Here is a 17,334-nt window from a genome sequence, read left to right on the forward strand (position 1 = left end):
AAACGGATGCCCCCCTGCCAGTAAATGAGTTGTTTTTGGTATTATAATACATTACCAGTAAGTGGGACAAACTGGATTTACAGACTTGTTCAAAAAGGAATAGAGATTTTTGTGCAAGTAGAGAGTGCTAAGAGGGGACGTTTAGCAGAGCTAAATCCTCTAAAACAGATCAGCAAATGACCTCCAGAGGCTTGATTTCTTGACTCAGTCTTAAGTGAGGATTATGGATTTCCAGATCCTCTCAGATATGAGGGACCGAAGCAGGAAAGACAGATGTTGGACAAATGCAACAATTAGGAAAAGTAAGAACTGTTTACATGGCAGGTCACGTAACATAGCAACTTCACAACCATTCCTTTGGGTGGGGTGCATAAGATCATAGGCTTGGAGAGGTGACACGATTTGAATCTTGGCCACTTTGTGTGGTTTTACAGCACATGCTCCCACTTCACCTTTACTGGGGACGCAGTGATGGAACCCAACAGCCCGATGGTTTCCTGAGGCTGTCTGAGCTCCAAGCCTCCTGATGTTTCCGTAACTGTAGGCTGATTACCGTGTAATGATGTTAAAATGTTGGAAAGGGCCAGCACAGCCCATCTGGTTGCTTGCTCCTTGCATGTCTCCAAGGAAACCTGGAGCTGTGACATACCCTTGGCCCAGCCTTGGGAACGTGGCCCTTGGGAGGTTTGTGAGTCCGTGATTGATGATGTTTTATACACCTGGAACGGTGGACCGTGCCCTGTAAGCTTGTCAGGATGGCTTTGCACAAACACCAAGACTGATGATGCGTACCTAGTTTCATCGTCGGAGTCCTGAGTTTCCGTTGCCATGAGTGATTGATAGCAGGATGTGTCCATGTGACCAACCCCCCATAAATGCCATGGACCTGCAGACCTGTGTGGCTTTCCCTGTCCAGAGGCCTTCCACTCATGACCCTGTAGTTCTCTGCCAGAGAAAAAGCACGTTCCGAGGGGGCTCGGATGAGGAGGCACGGCAGGGGAGCCCGTGCTGGATTTCTGTGGATTTCGCCAACATCCATCTTTTCCAGTCACTTCTGCTTTGCTGTAATAAATCTCAACCCCAAGTTCAACTCACATAGTGGAGTCCTGTCAATCTTTCTAGCAAATCCCCAAACTTAGGGAGATGTGGACCCTCCAACACAGGAGAGGAGACAAGGAAGCCTGGCTCCTCTTTATTCTGCTGGACCCTGCCCGACCTGAGATCCGGGCCATGCACACTCTCACCCAGCCCCTCACCTTCCACATTTGAATGCAGGCTGGGAGAACCAGGGCTAGAACAGAACAGGCAGAGCAGGACCTCAAAAGATAATCCCTTTGGAGGCAGGTTCCTTTTTGCTCAAAGCCCCAGGGTTTACCCACCTGGAAAATGCTGCCAGAAAGTGTGATGGCAGAAGGGGTAGGGAGGGTGAAGGTCCTTAGGGGGCAAATTTCAGGGCTCATTGCCTTTTGGAATCTCTGTGATTTTTGGACTCAAGTTAATTTCCATAACTGGAGTCAAAGCCACAAGGGCTCCCCTAGACCTCTGTTACACATTACTGGTTCAGCCAGGCAAGTACTTTGGGTCAAAGTAGCTTCAAGCCCTGCAAATCCCTCTCTATGTGTGCATACCTGTGTCTCACAGTCCAGGAGCACATTGCAAATCCATTCTGTCTCCCTTTATCTACCTACCTATCTATCTATCTATCTATCTATCTATCTATCTATCTATCTATCTATCAACCTACCTACCTATCTATCATCTCTGAATAGTCAAATTTCAAATCCATTCTCTCTTTTTTGTCTATCTATATCTATTTTTCTGGTTGTTTACCTATAACATTTTTATTTGTATAAATGTCTGAGCTCAATCATAGACACAAATATCAATTAAACATTCAAAAAGTGAGATATCTGAACAATTACAAGTATATTTGCTTTCCCCCAAAAAATCCAAGCATCATTTCTTTTGCATCAGAAATGAAAGCTAATCTGGAATAACCAAACAATCTTGTAAGAGAAAAATAAAGTAAGAGGACTCATGCATCCTGATTACAAAATATATTTCAAAGCAATGGCAATAAGACAGTGTGGTACTTGCATAGGATGAACATATGGACCGACAAAAGAGAAGTATAGAGTTCAGAAACAAACTCATGAGTCTGTGGTCAACTGATCTTCAACAAGGGTGCCAAGAGCATTCAATGGGAGAAAGAATGTCTTTTCAACAAATGGAACAGCCACATGCAAAAGAATGAATTTTGACTTTTATCTCACACCTATACAAAATTTAACTTAAAACTGGTCAAAGATTTATATGTAAGAGCTAAAACTATAAAGCTTAGAGGAAAATGTGAGCAAACCTTCATGATATTGGAATTGGCGATGTTTTCTCAGCTGTGACACCAAAAGTACAAGCAACAGAGGAAAAAAGCAGATAAGTTGCACATCATCGTGATGAAAATGACGCTCATCTAGAAAAAGTGGAAAAACAGCCGACAGAACTGGAGAAAATATTGGCAAGCCATAGATCTGAGGAGAGTCCAGGATCCCAAATATATGAAGCTCTTACAACTCAACAAGACCACCCAGTTTAAAAATGAGCAAAGAACTTGCATAGACATATTCCCAAACATAATGTACGAATGGACAACAAGCCCATACAAAGATGTGACTTAAGCTTAAGTCAACGTGACCAACAACTGGACAAAATTGCATCATGGGTCTTCAGGTTGGGGGCAGGCACTGAGGAAGTCTCTTTAGTACACATTCTTACCAAAAATCCAAAACCTCAGATAAACCCCAATTTCAGGGGATTTGGTGAAGGTATATGAGAGTTTTTTTTAATACTAATCTCCTAGGTAACAACTTTTATATCCCCTTCAGAAATATCATTGTTATTCAAGACAAAAAGAAGGCAAACAAGGATGTCAGATGAAAACAGATCAAAGCAAATTGGCGACTAAATATAACGTGTGATCCTGGTTTGGATCCTGGACTGGGAGAAAAACACTATGGAGACGTTACTGGGGCACTTGGTAATTAGTAATAGTATTCCATCAGTGGTAAATTTCCCGACTCAGGTAACTGCACTGTGGTTGCTGGAGAGACTGCCCTTGTTCTTAACAGGCATATGTGGGACTGTTTAGGGATGAAGGAGCATGATGTCTGCAACCCACTCTTAAATGGACCAGGAAGAAAGTAATATATATATTTACTGAGAGGCAGAGAGCTGATGTGGCAAAACAGGGCAAAGTGTTAACAATGGGTGTGCATCTGGATGAAGGGTCTGTGGGGTTTTTTCTTCTATTTGTGCAGGTCTTCTGTAAGCTTGTTATTATTTAAAAATAAAAAGTTAAAATAATTATAGTATTTTATATCCTTTTATAACATAATAATATAAATATTTATACAATATGAAGTAATTATAATATAAAAATTATAATAAAAGTAAGTAAAATTTTTATAATAAAAATAAAATATGTCTAGTACAAAGTTAGAAAAACAAGAGTTTCTGCCGTAAAAACTTTAGGATGAGATCACCCCCAGCCCACAGGAGGCAGTGCAGCCCCCCATCCCGATGTCACTTAGCCTGGCCGGGCGGGCTATGAACAGAGCAAATTCCACTTGTCACTGACACTGACTTAAGAGTCCCTGAGGCCTGGAGTTTGCCTGGGAGACAAGAGGATGGTTTCCTGGCAGAAGATGAGGAGGAGGAGAAAAATCACTTGTGCAGCGAAGTGAGATTCTAGATGACACACTGAATGTGCCCTCTGCATTAGAGACCGGCTATGGCTTCCCACACCTGCCCCTTCTGGCTCCAGGTAATGAGATCCATGTGACCTCAAGCCAAGGTGTGTAGGTTGAGCACCTACTGTGTGTAGAAGCCTGTGGAAGTGAGGAGGCCACTTGGGAGGCGTGTGTGTGTGTGTGTGTGTGTGTGTGTGTTTGAGGTGTGTGCAAACTCCGCAGAGCTTTGCAGCAATGCTATGGGTTATTACTCATTGGGGTCGGGGGAGGGGGCATGCAACCTAATTCCTCTGCGGAAACCATTTCAAAACAGTGGGCTGATGGTTAACACTTCAGAGCGCTTACTCTGTGCCAAATATTTCACCAGCATTAACCCCTAACACTCACAACCACTCCAGGGAGGAAGATTCTCCATCGTCTCCTATTTATAAGTGAGAGGTCAAGTGACTCTCCCAAGGCCACTCCACCATGACAGCTGCTGCTGGGACCTGAGCCTCTGAGTCAAAGCCTAGCAGGTAAACACACATCTCGCTCTTTTTTGAGCCTGTCCTGGGATGTACGTTGAGTAACCTATAGGAAGCAGCTCTAAGGGGCCCCTGAGGGCGTCCTTCTCACGCTGGGAGACAAGCCAACAGTCTTTGCAAGATGGGGTTGGGGGGAGGGCATAGCTCAGTGGTAGAGCGAGTGCTCAGCCTGCACAAGATCCCAGGTTCAATCCCCAGTACCTCCATTAAAAAATAATTACATAAACCTAGTTACCTCTCCCCGCCACATATTAAAAAATACACAAAAATGAAAGATGCTGTATACTGACAAAGAGGGGCTGGAGGGTTTCAAGGGACAAGCACGCTGGTAGAACAGAGTAAAATTAGGCAGGAGAGAGGCAGGTGAAAAAGTTGGAGAGAAAGAGACCGGGGCCTGGGCCAGTGGGTGGTGGCGTTTTAGTGGTGTGTGTGTGTGTGTGTGTGTGTGTGTGTGTGTGTGTGTGTGTGTGTGTGTGTTAGGGTGACCCCAGGGAAGGGTGGGAGATGCCCCTGGGGATGTGGGCCAGGTGTGGACAGTGAAGGACCCTGTAGGGCATGTTAGGTATTAGGGATGTGCCCTGGAGTCTGTGAGTAAAGGGATTTTAAGCGAGGCTGTGGTAGGGATTGTGATGGCAGGCGTATAAAGCGTCTCTGGCAGGCTGGAGGAGGACCGGGAAGGGCATAGAACCAAGCAGAGGCAGGACACCCACGAGGGTTCCCAAGAGCGCGGTGCCTTATACGTCCTCTTCCCGCGGTGGGAGAACCCTGTCTCACGTCTTCCAAGGCGGAGCGCTCCAACCCAGTTCCCTGCCCATGAATATACACACACACAGAACTTGGTTCCAGGTTAATTTTTCTCTTGGCCTCTCTTCCTGGGTGAGTGAGTTGGCTTCACTTTTCCTGGTTACCACACAACAACCGTCCCCTCGTCGCCAGGTTGCTGTGACACCTGCCGAGAGCCGCCCGTATCGAACGCCAAGCGAACGTTTTTCAGGCTTGTGAAACTCCAACCCCAGGCGGCTGCTATAATAGTTTTAAAGACCTTGAGAGTACTTTGATGAAGTGATACTTATAATAAACTCCTATCACACCCGCAAATCTGTGTGTACCATCTGCCTTTATTAAAGACGATTTGATGGTTTTCCCATAAAGGACCCCCGCCACTGCTCTCAGGCTCAGCCACAGAAGATTTAGGTTACAGTCACTCCTGGTTCCCAAACAGTTAAGCGTCGTGCCAGTATTTGGCATGTAGTGGGTACATAATAAATGCTTGTGGGATGAGAGTGAATGAGTAACTGAATAAAAGGCACCGGCAGTGATGATGACCCAATTAAAATCTTGCTAATTTAAAAATCCCAGCCTGGAGCAGCTGTGACTTCCAACACCACCCATGAGAGGGGCATGTAGCTCAGGGCCCAGGTTTTGCAAACAGAGGGGCAAAGATGAGACTGAGGGACAGAGGAATTCTGCCTGTCCCCTCAGCAACTGGTCTGGCTCGTCCTGGCGGCATCTGCCACTCGGGCCCTGTTCAGCATCACTCCTGCCAGTTCCCCCAGGTGTGGGCCAGGGGCTCCGATGTCTCAGAACGCGATAGTGCAATAACTTGTTTCCCTGGAAACAGCACAGGAGTAGCAGACTTGGCCTGAGGGGGCTAGTACACTTGACCTTACCCTGTGCCTGGCCCCTGCGCTGGTAGCTCCTGACCCCAGGTGGGCCTCGGCACCCAGCCTGATGGCTTGTCCAGTTAAGCAGGTGAGTGCATCATTCTCCACCTCAGCTGTTCCAGGGCCCAGCCTGCCACTCCCTTCTTCCAGTTTTCATTTGGGAATTCTTTTAAGCCTCAAGGCACGGATTCATCCTCGGAATGCTTCTCCCATGGGAGTGCAGGCCTCCACCAGAAGGCCCAGCCCCAGGCAGGTGCTTCGAGCCTCCCCCACAGCCCGGGGGTACCCGTCAAGTTTACCTGCAGAAGCAGGGGACCCCAACAGGAGCCACCTGGAGAAGCAAGGTGCATATTTCAGTGTCCCTGACACTTGAACTGCTTTTAAATCTGGTGGCAAATTGCTTACTATACATTCCTGTTAAAAACAACCACACAGGGGGCAGGGGTTATAGCTCAGTGGTAGAGTGTGTGCTTAGCATGCAAAGGTCCTGGGTTCAATCCCCAGTATTTGTATTAGCAACAATAACAACACACACACACACACACAACCACACAACCTGAGGGTTGCTTTGAATTCTAGAAAAAGCCAAGTCACTCAAAGCTGAGTCTGGGGAGCAGGGGGAGTGATCAAATTTGGATAAAGAAGGCATTTTTAGGTGAAAAATGAGGACTGCTTTGAAAGCAATCAAACTAGTTTTCATATGTGACTCAACCTGAATTTTGTAAGCACCACGCAGATGTCTTGGCAAAGGCGGCTGCGTTACTTAAAAGTATGACTTCTCCAGAGAGCCCATGACGACCTTTATTCAGATGGGCAAATCGAGGTATGTTTTTGAAAACCTAGTCAATGATTTATTCACAACAAGTACTGTTTGCAAAACAGATATGAACATACCAGAATGATCAAGGTAGCGTCCACCATTCTTTAAAAATGTCCTTGCTTTAGAAAGTAACAGATTCGTGTATGTGCTGACCATTTCCCACTTTCTTTTCTTTCTGTCGTCACAGAAATAAGAGGCCCTGAGTCACAGGGCTTCTTGTACAAGATCAGCCCTGGTTCCTGGCATCTCAGAAAGGCACCGAATTAGGGTATTGACCAGCCTCTCTCCTAAATGGATGCATTCAGAACATTCTGAGTCTCTATGGCCGACCCATTAGAAATCCATACAAAATCCATGCCTCCCCTCCACCTTGTTAGCTGATAACCACTGTTTGATCCAGCTACGTATATGCCCTTGCAGCTGGAGGCCCACTGAAAAAAAGCAGAAGTCACCTGGCTTTTGCAAAATCTTTGGCTTTCCTGATAAAAGACACAAGCATGGCCAGAACCTCCTCTTCTTCCCCTTCTTGCTGTCTTTGAAGGAAGACATGATGTCTAGAGCTGCAGCAGCCCTTTTGAAACCAAGAGGAGACAAGACTGAGGATGAATATCCAGACAGGAGGAGGATAAGCCTGGGTCCCCGATGGTATTGTCCAACAGTGGCAGCAAGGCCAGCAGTCTTACACCTCTGGGCTTCTCAGCACACAGGAACCACAAGGCCGTCTGGTCCAGTGGTCAGCCTCTCTGCTTCCTGCAGGCAGACCTGGCCCAGCCTCACACACCGGTCACTTTTTTACATAACGAACACATGACAAGCACTGCTGTGTGGCAGGCAGGCAGGAAGGCATGGGCAGCAGAAGCGTTTCCCAACCTGAGCTGAGTCTGTTTGTTTAGAGGAGGGGTGGGAGGAACCACAGATCTTCGAGGCTGGTAGTTCTTGCCTTGGTAGAATTCCGGAACCAATAGTTCTAACATAATTACGACTTTCTTCTTTAAAATGCATTAAGGCAGTTGTATATTAACATTTTACATTTGCAAGTGACTCATGTGCTTAGGAAGCCATAATCTTCTTGAGGGTGGCGGGGAGGGGCTGGGATGCTGGTTAAGATGCCCAAGGGAGGGGCGAAAGGAATCTGGTGTTCAGCATGTGCCGGCTCTGTGCCCACGCTGACGGGAGACACCACTGACATCACTTCATTTAAGTCTCACCCTCACCATGACAAGGTCTTACTCCCTCTCCTTTATACATGTTGAACACAAGTCTCAGAGAGGTTGAGTCATTTGCTCAAAGTCACAGAGCTGTTGGAACAGATCTCTTCCATAGCCCCAACCTCATACCTCGCACACGACTAGATTTGAGTCATGAATTTTTGATGGAAAAAAGCAGAGAAGAGCCTAGTCCCAACCTTAGAAGCATATGATTTCTTCTGGAGGTGGCATGGGGGAAAAAGGTATGACTTTAGAGGCTCCTGAACTTTTTCTTTTGATGTATTAGCTTAAGAAAATTGCTCTGTTGCTCTCTGGAATATTTACAGAGAATGTGAATTATGAACTGTTGAAAGAGACATTAATAGATGTGAAATTTTTGTCATGATTAAACTAAGGCTGTGTTCATAAGGAACAGACTGAAGGGGCCATCTGTTTAATCCTCCTCTCTTCTTGAGAGGATTTAGCAGAATTATGACTAAGTAACCCCGAAGACAGTTATACCATAGTCTTTCTCATGTCAGATGGGTGGAGAGAGAGCTCAAGGTCGGAGTCTCAGGCATAGTACAGAAATATCCATTACCCTGAAGTCTTTTTAATTAGCTTCATTTCTACCAAAAGAATCCTGGAAGCTGCACTGTGGCTCAGTGGGTGGATTCAGGATATGTGTAGGAAAGTTGGTGAACAGATAAGAGGTGAACAATTCTAAACAGGCATTTTCCTTTTTGTAAAAAATATTTTTTCATGGAGGTACTGGGAATTGAACCCAGGACCTTGTGCAGGCTAGGTATGAGTTCTACCACTGAGCTATACCCGCTCCCCCAAACAGGTGTCTTCTGTGTCATTGTCTCAAATGGCCCTCCCCTGGAGGGAGCAGGGGGAAGGCAGAAGGTGAGGTGCTCCGTGTTATGGGTTGCGTCGCCTCCCCCCGTCCCATATTTGTATGTTGAGTCCTAACCCCCTGGGCCTGAGAACGTGCCTTTATTCAGATAGAGCTGTTGCAGATGTGATTCGTTAAGATGACCTGATACTAAGTAAGGTGTGTTTCTTATCCAGTAAGATTGGTATCCTTACAAAAAAGGGAAATTTGGACACACACGGGGAGAATGTCATGTGAACATGAAGACAGACTCTGGGGTGAAGTGTCCACAAGCCAAAGAACACCAAGATGGCTAGCAAGCCCTCGGAGGCCAGGCGAGACCTGGACAAGATTGTCCCTCACAGCCTCAGAAGGAACCAGCTTCACCCACGCCTGGATCTCGGGCTTCTGCCTCCAGAACTAGGAGATGATACATTTCTGTTGTTTGAGTCATTCAGTCTGTGATGTTTTGTTACAGCAGCTCGAGTAAACCTATACACCCCACAGAGAAACAGATTCTGATAACCTCCAGGACGTTACAAGGAGTTTTCCAAGTTGGAATGTTTGATCCTTTCTTCCCGATTCCTGCCTTCATTTAAAGAACAGTTTTTGGGCCCTTGATACAAGTTGGGGAGCTTGCTAAGCCCTTTAGGAAACTGATCACAGCTTCCCTGCCCCCAGGAGTCCTTATTCTTGGGGAGAGAAAGAGCCCCCAAACCTGATATGTCATTAAGGCTGTCTCCATGCTCAGTGCTGGGGGACTGCAGAAGCATGTGCGTGTGTGAGTCATGTGGGGGTTCTCTCAGTAAATCTGTCACAGTTTTTGTCCCTGTCACTCTAGAAGGAGAGGCTGAAGGAGAGAGAAAAAGAAACTTGCAGAAGTGTCTCTTGGCTACGCCCTGCCAGGGCAGGGGTCTTGCTAGTCTTGCTGTCTCTGGAGAAGGTTTGGGTCTGCAGAGGGGCCAAGCGTTTCTAAGGCCTCTGCAACCTGACCCCTGGGGCCTGCTGACGGGGGCGGTCCTTGGGGATAGATTTATAGGAACATGCATTGTGAGACAGGGAAGAGGGTGGTCAAGGCATTTTTAGAAAAATTGAAGTGTAGTTGATTTACAATATTGTGTTAGTTTCTGGTGCACAGCATAGCAATTCAGTTACACATACATATTCATACTCTTTTTCATTATAGGTTATTACAAGACATTGAATATAGTTCCCTGTGCTCTGCAGTAGGACCTTGTTGTTTATCTAGGTATATATCCACAATGGAATACTACTCAGCCATAAAAAAGAATGAAATAATGCCATTTGCAGCAATATGGATGGACCTAGAGATGATCATACTAAGTGAAGTAAGTCAGAGACAAATATCATATGATGTCACTTATAAATGGAATCTAAAAAATGATACAAATGAACTTATTTACAAAACAAAAACAGCCTCACAGACAAAAAAACAAACTTATGGTCAAAGCATTTTTACAAGAAAAATGTCAGAAACGACCTCATTGTTTCACAGTTGAGGATACTTTAATTGATTGCTGTATGTCCACATAACAGAATATTATGCAGGCATTGGAAGTTACATTCTGAGGGATTTTTAATGCCTGGGGAGGCTGCCTGTGATGGGTGGGAAATACTGGGGTTCAAACAGTGCCTGTGGTGTCCTGAGACTTGGGAGCCTGGCCACCTTCCTGGGTTCAAATTCAGACTCACCATTTGCTGGCTGCATGACCTTGTGTGGGCGCCCACCCTCCTTCCTACCTTGGCTTCTTCATCTGTAACGTGGAACAGCCAGAGTGCCAACCTCGTGGGCCATGGTGTGATGTCAAAGGAGCTCTCGATACGAAGAGCTCTGATTTGTGGCATTTATTGATTTCCATGGAGGTAATATTTCCATCACAACCATTGTCAAACTCCCGATGGTTTAATAATTGACTCACAAAATTTCTGAGAACTTAATAATCACCTTCACAAGCTAGTAGGGGTGAGGGGATGCTGGTTGAACACACCACGCTAGGGTTACTGTGAAGAGTAAATGAACACGTGCATACAACACTCTGAGCACCACCGAGCAAGAAAGATAAACATGAGCTATATTGCCAAGCTATTATACTTTGAGACGCATGACAAACATACAGTAGAAAAAGCGATGCATGTGCCAATGATGATGATGTATTATGAACCGAGGGTGATGGTTAACCCAACTCTGTACATCTGAGATCCAAAATATAATTTTTAAATACGTGTGTGGCTAAGGTGGAGTTCATCAAAGGGCCGAGCGAGGGATTGTGGGCAGCATGTGGCAGTCTGAGTCTCTCTCCAAGGTTTGCACAATGAACACATATGATGTAATCATTTCACTCAATTTAAAAGAGGGAGGAGTTCTGAAGATGGGGATGTCATCTCTTTGGAGCAGGGACTAGGAGTAGAGCCCTGAGGGTGTTGGGGGAGGCCTGGCCAGAGGAGGGAGCCCAGGGTAGAGGCACCTTGGCTACTGCAGGGCCCAGCCTCTCACCCTGGCCGTTAGGTGGCTGGATTTTCAGGACACCTCCAGCCACTGCGATCTAAAGGGGAGAACTTCTCTGGGCATATCCTGCCTCTTGGACATATCCTGCAAAAGGAAGCCAGCCACCTTTTGGCCTGGGGCTGTGGGTGTTGCTGTTGGGTGTATGGGGTTGAACAGTGTGCCGCCCACCCCTGCCCAATTCACATCTACCTGGAAGCTCAGAATGTGACCTTATTTGGAAATACAGTCTTTGCAGGTGTAACTAAGATGAGATCACGCTGGAGTAGGGTGGGCCCCTAACCCAGCAGGATGCGCCCTTGTGAAGACAGAGCCACACAGAGGAGGCCAGGGGACAACGGAGGCAGAGGTTGGGGTAGCACGGCTGTAGGCCAGGGAGGCTCAGGGACGGCCAGCAGCCACCGGAGGCGGGGAGGGAGGCTGGGAGCAGGTACTCCCTCAGAGCCTCCAGAGGGAATCAACCCTGTGGACACCTTGATCTGGGACTCCTGGCCCCCAGAACTATGAGAATTCATTCATTTCTTTTCTTTAAAACCACCCAATTTTTTGGCACTTGGTTACAGCACTTGAGAAAGGAATACACGGTCCGAGGCCGCTGTGCTGAGGCCGGCAGAGCTCCCCACCCTGGGCACTGGTCCCTGCCCGGCCCCCAGGAAGGCTCTGGGGAGAGTGGCCCCAGGTCACGGCTGCCCTGAAGGAGACAAAGCAGCCTCTTGAGTGCACCTGAGCCCCGGGCAGGCGCGGAGCGCAGCTTTCTGAGAACATCGTTCCTTTCTTCACAAACCTTCCGATTTGCATGGAAAATGAATCCTTCCTGACCTATGTGATGCCCTGCCTGCACGATCCGAGTTGGCCCCCAACAATGCACAAAAGAGAAAGAGAGAGGAAGAAAAGATGCCTCAAGGTGAGAAGCAAGATGCTGACTCAGCAGGCCTTTCCCTGGGCCGGTGGGGGGCCGGTGGGGGCCGGGGTGTGGAGGGGCTGGAGCCCAGGCTGGCAGCAGGCGGCACCCGGGGCCCGCGGCCACCCTCTCTGGCTGTGCCTCTGGGCTCCCACCTGCCCCTCCGAGGCCGGGCCGCCTCCCTAAGCTCTCGCCCACACCCCACCGCTTCCCTTCCTCCCGCAGCTCGCTCATCGGGGATGATCGTCCTAACCCAGCAGCTTAATAGTCACTTCAGAACTAGATGGTGGAAGATTAAGGGCTGCTAATTTGGAACCAGGGACTGATGTTCTATTAAAAGCAGAGGCTTTGAGATCTGTTTAGTTTTTTAAAAGTAAGCCATTTTAGAAACTCTTCCTACACAAAAATGATGAAGTCAGTGGCATCTGTCCTCTTTCCGCACACGCTTCTTCTCTTGTGCCCCCTCTTTTCCAGCTTCTCCAACCCCTTCACCCAACATCAGGGCACAGAGGACACAGCTGCCACACCCAGGCCCCTCCAAACGGGTCATCGCCTTTAAAGAGATGCGCCCCATCCTTCTAGGAGTCTAGGGTCAGAGAGGGAAACGGGAGGAGAGGACCCCTGACCGTCCTGCAGTGGGGGCCCAGGGATCCTTAGGTGGACAGTGACAGAGGGTGCCCCGGAGGGGTGGGCGACTGCTGGGGTGAGCAGGCCTGGGAGACACCCGCCTTCCCTCACTCCGCATGCAACTGGACTCCAAAGAGGAGGCAGCTCTGTGGTGCAAAAATTAATGCTGAAGCTGGCTAGGAAAAGGAACTCCACTTACTTTCTTATCTCTATGCATGAACGAGCAACTGGGCAGCGAAGTAATTTTGTAGAGCAGCCGTGTGAACACACACACAGACACACACACAGGCATGCATGCCTTGAAGAGGAAATTTCTGGTTTTCTCAGCTCCAGAGTGAATAAGGTATGCAGAATTCAGGAGCCTGAGGGAACCGATTTCAGCTCCACTCTGGGGGCAGAAAAGACGTAGAGTCTTTTTTTTTTTTTTTTGGCTTTTTGTTTTGGAGATTCACCCCAAACTTGTTTTTCTGCCCCATCATAGAAGCCTTTTAATGCATCAGCCAAGCTGTTCCTCCCTAGAAACCTCTCTCCCTGTGAGGAGGCCTCCTCTTTCTTGGTGGTAAATTCCAGGACGTTCACTTGGGGGCGTAAAACCTGCTGTGTAGCTACCAAATGAAATCGTGATGCTATGAAAGCCGCTGGGGCAGAGGAAACAGGGATGCAGTGAGGGCAGCAGAGGTGCAGAATTGCCCACAGACTCTGCGATGATCAGTCGTCACCAATGAAATTAGGAGCAGGGACTCCTGGGCTGGGGGAGCCTCTTGGCCCAAAGACCTCCATGTGGTGGAAGGACAGCCTCAGGACAGCCCTGCCCTGGCCAGACGAGCCTTGAGGCAACCCTGTCCTCTCTGACACAGGCCTGGAAGGGTGCCGAGCCAGTGGGGGACAGGAGGGGACAGAACCAGGACAGCTCAGCCAGGGGGACATTTGAGGGTAGGCTTCTATTCCAACATCCTACCCTTCCTCAGCAACTAGAGGGGTCAGAGTGTCCTGAGGCAAATCCAGTGCTAACCCAGTGTCCTGTGGGTGGGGTGGAGGGACGGCGGCGCCCCCACAAACAACCCTCCCTCCGCCTCTGATGTCTTCTTTTTCTAACTCAGTCCCTTGAAGTGTAATACCATTTATACTTTACATAATAGAATTAATAGCATTTTATAATACTATAATTTGGTTTTATATACAGGATAATAATTATCTAGTATCATTTATAAATATATATTTATATATAGTATTAAGAGATAAAATTTATAAATATATAATACATATTTATATATAGTATTTCACACAGTATAATGTAATTTATAGGATTATGTAGTTTATACCATATACTGGTCTATAATTTTTGACAAAAATGTACAATTATGGAATTACCATCATAATCAAGACACAGAGCAGACCCACCCCTCCCTGCATAATTACGCCTCTTTGGAAGGTGGGCCTCCCCAACCTGCAACCCCCATCTTGAAGTGTTCCCCACCCCCAGCCTGGCTTCTCTCACAGACATTGTCGCAGGCATTGCGTCGCTGGCGAGCGGCTTTCTCAGGGTTCCTATCCCTCCTCTAGTATTTTTTTAAGCTTAAAGATATTATTTATACCCAAACCAGACTTTATTTTAATTTTGCTTTCCAGGCTTTAAGAGAAGCAAACTCAGCCATAATATTTGAAAATATACTTTCTATTTACCTCATTTTCAACTGGGAAAATTGCTGTATTTGACAGCCAGTCAAGACCTGGAGATGGTCTTGAGTCGTTTTGAATTCACTTCAGCCTCCCCAAATGTGCTTTACAGGGCCTCCCTGGGGCTGGTATGATTAAAATAAACAAACAAACCCCAAAACATCAAAGTCCACTTCCAAATTTAGATCAGGTGGTTCTAAGCAAAATTCCTGCCATATCTAAGGTCTTTTCATCCCAGATTGGACGGTCACCACGACTGCACTGAGCGGCCCCCTCCCGGGAGAAGGGCCCCTCAGCCCCACAGCCGATGGCGGCTTCGGGAGGGAATGAGGCTCTCATTACTGCTAATTAAAGATTTCACATGTTCCACCAAACTGTAACCGGAAAGCGCGGCACATCATTCCTGCTGGTGCTTCTCTCCTGGACTTTTTTAAGCAAGCGCTTATATAATGCAGAGCTGGCTCGGTGCCGGCCCTGCTCACTCACAGCCCCCATCAGAGGAGCAAGGTGACATCTCCCTGGGGCCACGAGTTACAGAGGGAAGCAAACACCTCCGGAGGGACGCCTGTACGCCTAGTGGTCGTGTACAAAGGTCCCAGCGGGAAGTTCTCTTTCTAGTCCGGTGATAGTCTTCTCCTGGGGACCCTCCTTTCTGGCCCACCCCCAAGGCCTGGGGGAGTTGACTGCAAGGGGGAATCCAACTCCATCCCCTCAAGGAGGGACCAGCCCAGGCTACATTCCCAGGGGTCCTGAAGCCAGCAGGGCACAGAGCGGGGTCCCGCGCGACCCAGTCTCTGACTCAGTGCTGCTGCTCTAGATGGGGACACTCACATCATGCGGATTGTCCCCCGAACCCCTCCCACAGCACTACCCCTCCATCCTTCCTAGAGGTCCTATTGTCATTTGCCATAAAATACATGCCTAACTAAGATCAGCCTCCTCTGCCCTGCCCCCTACCTGCCGGTCCGGCCTGGGGCATGTGGGCTGGGCTCCGAGGATGCTGGGATTTGGGACAGCAAAGCCTAGAAGGAGCAAATTCAAGGTGGGGGGAGTGGCAAACACAGAGGCAGGAGGAAGAAAGACACGATGTGTTCAGATCCTTGTGACTCAGGAAGTTTGACTGCAGCAACCTCCCGAGAAGGAAACGGGAGTGGGGGGGGGGGGGAGGAGTAGGGGGGAAGGATGGAGAAAGCCGAGGGAAGGAGTGGGGGAGAGGCGAGGTTAGGAGGGTGAAAGGGGGGTAGTGGGGGAAAGGGGAGTGGTGGAGAAGGATGGGGAGAGAGGAGGTAAGGAGAAGGGTCGAGAGGGGAGAGGGAGGGGAGAAGGATGAAAAGGGAGGAGAGCGGGGGAGGGAGGGGGAGGGAGAAAGGGAGGGAAGGGGAGGGGAGAAAGGGAGGGAACGGTAAGAGGGGCTGGGAACAGGCCAAGTTGGAGGAGCTCTGAGGCCCAGCTGAGGAGCTGAGATGTGGACCACGTGTACCTCCTGCACCGACCCCTTTTTATTCTTCCTGCCTAATAACTAAATGAAGATTGCAGGAGGTGAGAGGGTTGCAGGGCCAGTCCCGTAGGAAAGGGGTGGGCCTGGGATCGCGTCTCCTCTCCCCATTGGGAGGGCGCAGGCCGGGAGCGCAGGGTCTCCGACCCCTGCCCCCGATGAAGCGCTGATTCTAAGATGGGAATAAAGTACTTGACAGACGAACACGCTATGTGAGTCGGACGGGAACAAAGGGGCCCGCCCCCGCTCCGCCCCCGCTCCGCCCCCGCGGCTTCAGGCAGAGCGCAGGCGCGGAGCCGCGGAGAGCCGCGTCCACGCTTCCCTCGCTCATTGTTAATGTTATTGCTTATTACTTTTCATGTTGTGCTGCTTCCAGGGAGTCAGGATAAACATTAGCGTTAGGATTGCTTTGTGTCCTCCTCCCCCTTCTACACACAAACATGCGAACCAGTTCCTTTAAAAATAGACTGATAAGTAGATAAACAACAAATTCATACTGTATATCACAGGTAACTCTATTCAGTATCTTGTAGTAACTTATGGTGAAAAAGAATATGAAAACGAATATATGTATGTTCATGTATGACTGAAGCTTATGCTGTACATCAGAAACATGTACATCAGAAACATATGTACAGAAACATACATCAGGACACAACATTGTAAACTGACTATATTTCAATAAAATACATATATATATAAAATAAGTAAAATTTAAAAAGAAAAAATAATAAAAACAGACTGATACAATTCAGTCTGGAGAAGCACACACTTGACAGTTAGCTTAGGGAGAGTTTATAAAAGCCGAGTCTGGTGAAACAGGTTGAATGAGGAGTCTCACTTTTGCACTGTGGAAAATTGAGTAGGCACGTACCTGGAGCTGAGGCATTTGCAGGTCATCCTGGACCACTGTGCTGGTTGGTCCCCACCATTTCTACTTCTCCAGTTGACTCTGAGACTTTCCTGGCCCTATTTCAGCTGCAAATTAGGCCAGCCTGTTTCCAAGCCCTGCTGCTGGGCGTGCCCCTGCTGTGTCTTGGGGAACTTGCCTCACTCCCACACCCTGATGGTCGCCTTCTGGGCCTCAGCTGAGTTGGCCAAGGGTGAGTGGGCAGCCAACCCAGGAGAGATCCCTGTGTGGCCTGCAAAGGAACTGGCACAGAGTGCCTTGACCAGTGAGGAGATCACTGGACCAATCAGCTTCCTGGTTCCTGGAATTCATCAGGCAGGAGCTAAAGGCATCGTCCCCTAGGGGAGCAGGGGCCACGGATCCCTGGCCCATCAGAGTGAGT

The 17,334-nt window shown here is 48.3% G+C and overlaps 2 long non-coding RNA genes across 3 annotated transcripts in view; one reads left to right on the forward strand and one right to left on the reverse strand.

The window, feature by feature from the left end:
* LOC116150099 (uncharacterized) overlaps positions 1–17,120 on the reverse strand; it is a 30,709-nt gene extending 13,589 nt beyond the window's left edge. For both annotated transcript variants that reach the window (XR_004133774.2, XR_004133773.2), the window contains exon 1: positions 16,917–17,120. This is a non-coding gene — a long non-coding RNA (uncharacterized LOC116150099). The remainder of the gene's footprint in view (positions 1–16,916) is intronic.
* Positions 3,657–5,393, forward strand: LOC135321041 (uncharacterized). Its single transcript, XR_010380453.1, has 3 exons — positions 3,657–3,820; positions 4,145–4,261; positions 5,207–5,393. It is a non-coding gene; the product is annotated as an uncharacterized LOC135321041 (long non-coding RNA).
* Positions 17,121–17,334: the final 214 nt, after the last annotated feature.

This window comes from Camelus dromedarius, chromosome 3 (genome assembly GCF_036321535.1).
Source record: "Camelus dromedarius isolate mCamDro1 chromosome 3, mCamDro1.pat, whole genome shotgun sequence".
Lineage (NCBI taxonomy): Eukaryota > Metazoa > Chordata > Mammalia > Artiodactyla > Camelidae > Camelus > Camelus dromedarius.